Source organism: Grammomys surdaster, unplaced genomic scaffold (assembly GCF_004785775.1).
Source record: "Grammomys surdaster isolate TR1022 unplaced genomic scaffold, NIH_TR_1.0 224, whole genome shotgun sequence".
Lineage (NCBI taxonomy): Eukaryota > Metazoa > Chordata > Mammalia > Rodentia > Muridae > Grammomys > Grammomys surdaster.
In genome coordinates, this window is record NW_021604669.1 from 10,448,472 (window position 1) to 10,453,861 (window position 5,390).

Sequence of the window (5,390 nt, forward strand, 5' to 3'; positions counted from 1 at the left end):
CAGTAATATTGGTCCGTTCTCCCTTCTTTGTGTTTCTGTCTTTTCTTCTAAATCTTTTCCTACTTGCTTTTCAAACTCACCCAAGCCTTATTTCAATCTTAAGACTTTCCTTGAGTCTGTAAGCTGAAGGTATAAGCCCCATTTTTTCATTACAGCATTGTAGGCAGAAGGCTGTTTTAGCTCTTCTCACTTTGTTATGAACCTTGTGGATCTTTGTCTTTCCACTGGTCTATGAACATTTCACAGTCAAGTTTCATGTATTGTTTCTTATAACAACAGAGGTATTAAATAAATCTATCTCGAATGAGCATACTAACTGTATGCTACATGTTATGGAATGTACATATTATTTTGAATCCCAGTCAAATCATTCATAGGTTTGGTAGAAAGAGAAGTGGACTTATGTTTTAGGGTAGAGTAAAACATGAATGGGTTTGGGCAAAGCTAGAAACAAATAGAGCAGCCTGTCTTCTCATCCTCCATTTCTAGCCCCTCCCATCTTATGATCTGTTCTGCCCAGTCCAGGTAGTATTCACTACCTCAGCATAGTTCCAGGTAGATGTTTCTATATCCATGTAACTTAACTTTACTAGGCAAATATCTGTAAAAGGCCAATATTTGAGCTCCAAAACCTCATTGTCTCTATCATTCTATTCAACTACTTTTTTATAGTTTGAAATCTGCCATGGATGACATGTAAATGAATAAACTTAGGTGTGTTTTAGTAATTTTTTTTTTTTTACAAAATATTTAGTAATCTAAAATTGGCCTACTGGTCAATTGTCCTATTATGTGAATGTTTATGGTCTAGTCTCAGGGCTCCATACTACAGCATATACCGCATTTATCCCAAAGCATAATTAGCCTTCAAGTGATTTGTCTACCTTCTTTTATTTTTAAATTTTTATTGGTTATTTTGTTTACATTTCAAATATCCCCCTTCCCAGTTTTCTTCAAAAAACCTCCCATCCCACCCCACCCCCTGACTCCCCAAGGGTGCTACCCCACCCACCCATCCACTCACTTCTGCCCCCACTGTCCTAGCATTCTCCTATGCTGGGGTATCAAGCCTTCACAGGACCAAGGACCCTCCCCTCCCTTTGATGCCAGACAAGGCCATCCTCTGCTACATATGCAGCTGGAGCCATGGCTCCCCACATGTATATTCTTTGGTTGGTGGTTTAGTCCCCGGGAGCTCTGGGGAATCTGGTTGGTTGATAATCTTCTTCCTATCGGGTTACAAATCTCTTCAGCTCCTTCAATCCTTCCCCAACTCCACCATTGGGGTCCCCCCTGCTCAATCCAATGGTTGGCTGCAAGCATCCACATCTGTATTGGTAAGGCTCTGGTCGAGCCTCACAGGAGACACTCATATCAGGCTCCTGTCAGCATGCACTTCTTTTTTTTATATTAGATATTTTATTTATTTACATTTCAAATGTTATCCCCTTTCCTGGTTTCCCCTTTGGAAAACCATCCTCCCTCTCCCTCCTTCTATGAGGGTGCTCACCCACCCACTCACTTTCACCTTCCTGTCCTGGCATTCTCCTACACTGGGGCATCGAGCCTTCTCAGGACCAAGGGCCTCTCCTCCCACTGATACCCCACAAGGCCATCCTCTGCTACGTATGCAGCTGGAGCCATGGGTCCCTCCATGTGTAGTCTTTGGTTGATGGTTTAGTTCCTGGGAACTCTTGGGGGTCTGGCTGGTTGACATTGTTGTTCTTCCTATGCAAACCCCTTCAGCTCCTTCAGTCCTTTCTCTAACTCCTCTATTGGGGACCTCATGCTCAGTCCAATGGTTGGCTATGAGCATCTGCCTCTGTATTTTCCAGGCTCTGGCACAGCCTCTCAGGATATAGCTACATCAGGCTCCTGTCAGCAAGCACTTCTTGGCATCCGCAATAGTGTTGGGTTTGGTGTCTGTCTATGTGATAGATCCTTAGGCGGGGCAGCAGTCTCTGGGTAGCCTTTCGTTCAGTCTCTGCTCCACTCTTTGTCCCTGTATTTCCTTGATAGAAATGAACAGCAAGGGAGTTGATAATTACAGCCATCTAAGCCAACTCCTTAACGCTTGTGAGTCTGCCTCTGTTTGCCTTGAGAGTTACATGTTGCTTTCTGAGTTGGTCCTGTCTTGTCTTCTGGGCAGCATCCCCTCTTTTGTCAGAGTCCAATAGTAGGAGTTTTCATGATCTTCCTTTTAGTATCCTCTTGGCTTGTGTTTGTCTTCTGTTTTATCTATCTTTGTCTCATATAAGAACACATTATTTCATGGTAGATGTTTGAGATTCTATTTTTTTTTTTGCCATGTTAAGTTAGAATTTAGCTTTTCTCCTCACTAGCTATATGGTCAGTATATTTTGTATTAACCCTCTAAATCCCTATTTTCCCATTGAGCTACCTACCATGGAGGCTGTTTGCAATTCATAAGGGATTGTGTATATCCTCAGCACATTGTGTGTCTCAGGGTAAGCAGCCATTAATTGATTTTCCTACCAAGTGTTGACCAGGCATCTTCAGGGTGCTAAGCACTGCTTGTTAATGATAATAGGCACAGTTATAAAATGTGTAAATGACCAAGAAATATTGAAAATCAGATGCATGGGATATTCCAAACTTTATTTTTCTTATCTAACAATAATCCTGAAAATAAATTTTTTGAGTACATTTCTGAGTTTTTTTTTTTCACCAGCATCAGAATTTTTTTGTGCTTTTGAAGTTTGAGATCTGGGTAGATAGTCACTGAATGGATGCATTTAATAAGCAAATCAATAAAAATGCCTTGAGGTTTCATTGCTTATTCCTGTCCTCTATCTGAGCATTTTATCATTATTCATTTGTACTTTGATTGGTCTTTTCAAGCACTTTTCATACTTATCCAAATTCTACCCAGAATTCTCATTGCTCCCCAGACCATGATGTTCAAACCACACTTTGCATACCGTGTATTTGGATATTCAGTGGCTTAGGCTGGTGCCAGGCCCAATTTTCCCAATGTCCATTGCTGCCTCCCTCATTGCTTTTGACAGGAGCCAGTCTCACCACATCACACTTGGCCTGTTGGAAAGGCTGAAGAAGCTTCCCCAGACCCAAATATTTGGTGGCTGAGCTCGTCTTCCGTTGCCTTACAAAACCTTTAATTGAAGATGGCACGTGGATTCTAACTTGTTTAAAATGAATCCAAGTCCTGGAATAAATTGAGTCAGACCCAAGACCCCAAAGCTATCATCCCTAGAGAAACTCAGCATTAAAGAGAGTGGAGAGTAGGGTGCGGAGACCTGCGGGAATGCAGAGGTCTTTAAGATGGTTCCAGTACACTCTATGAGGTTTGGCAAATGTCAGAACTCTTGTAGCCAGACACGTTCTGCATGGAGTTAAATTCACTTGATATTGTGTTTTGGGAAGTCCTTGCTCTCAAGGTCCCTAAATGTATGACTGTGTCATCGGAAGAGAGTTTCATATAAGGGTCCGTGAAATGTAATAGTTCTTGTGGAACAAGTGACACCTCCCCCACCTCTTTTGCCTTCCCTTGATGGACTTAGTCAAGATTAAGTGTTTGAGTTTGGCATGTCTTGATTTGTGTTTAAGTATTAGAAGCCAATATGATACCACAAAAACTTAGCAAGAATAATGTGACAACTTAGTCTAGTTATTCAGGTGAGTCCTTTCCATTAGGTCCACACAGTAGAATTTTATTGTAGTAGCATCAACAAAGACACTGTTGTGAACCTCAGGCTTTTACACTTGCTGGGATGTGTTTTAGAAGTGGGAAGATCTGATCTTCTTGATTATCCCATTCTGCCACTGATGGCCCACATCGGGAACTTAAAAGTTATTATTCTAGTCTTTCCTTTTGATGTCTAATCAGTCTCTAATACATATCATTCCATTTCTACTGTACTGACCTCCCTTATGCATTTAGCTCATATTTCTGTTCTTAGACTACTGCTACAGTAACTAACAGTCTCCCTGTTCACAGATTTGCCCTCTTCCCATTTCCCCTACAAGTTAGTCGACATAGCTATTTATGTAAAAACACATTGAATCATGCCATTCCATTGCATAGATATCCTGAGCAACCCTCTTTATCCTTAGGCTAAAACTCCAAATAACAGACAAAACCTACAAGGTTTGGCACAACCTGGTCATTGTGTTTACTCCTGTTGGCTTTGTACCATCACCTCTTCCCTGTGAGGTCTACCATGTAGAACTATAGACTGTATCCAAGGCAAGCCATACTGTTATCTTAAGGTATTGTGTTTTTATTTTAAAATTATGTTTATTTATGTAAGGAGTGTGTATGTGTGTGTGTTTCTATGCATGTACCATATGTTCCTGTGGAAGTCAGAAGACAACCTATGAGACTGGTTCTTTCCTTTAATCATATGGACCACTGGAGCTTAATTCAGGTGATCAGACTTAGATCCAGGCACTGTTATTCTCTGAGGCATCTCCCTGCCCTAATATGTTTGATGTGGTTCTTATTAAGTCTTTACTGGTCTTTTACCAGCCTTATTCAACCGTCAGAAAGCCAGTTTAGCTGCTATCCTCCTATGGATTATAAACTTCTCTGTGATTTTCAAACAACTGCATGCACATGTGCATCACAGTACTTACTGTATAGCATTTGGACCTTTTCCCTTTGTAGTTTAACCATTAGACTTTAAGTTCACTAAAATGGGGATCATGTCACAGTCACCATTATGTAGCTAGTACACTAGCAGTGGCCTGATGCTAGAAGTAATTTATTTTTTCACTTCTTCCCTTGCGGTGTCTCTTCAAGGCATCTTGATAGATGTCCTTTTTGTGAGGACACTTGCCTGAAGTTACTTCTTGACCCTGAATACTGATGTTGCTCTATCCAGAAATGTCTCTCCCCCTCCTCTTTCTCCATTTGAGTTCATCCTGGGATAATCACAAACTGATTGACTTTTAATGCTTTATTTTACATAATTTATCATAAGCAGACCAGCTAAAATGACTCTAAATGTCAAGTGTTCGACAGAAATAGCATTGTATCTTTAGGATGAGACACTCTAGAGAAATGCTGAAGCAGGTTGGAGTCCAGAGTTCTGCTCATAGCTGCACTCATGACCACATTGAGATGGCAGTTCCTAGACTTCCTTCCTCATCGCAGCACCCAGAGATGAACTCTTTTAGGATCCTTGAAACTATAACTCCCGTAACATTTCATATTTAAGATAGAAAAAAAAAAGAATCTTTGTGGTAGGGCTTACATTCAAACAAGCTCATACAATGAGTGAATGTGTACATGAAAATCTGCTTTTGTTCTTCTTTTCCTTTAGCAGGTTTTTTTTTTTTTTTAATGTAGCGCAGGCTGACCCTGAGCTCACTATGTTGCACAGGTTGACCTTGAACACCTTGATCTT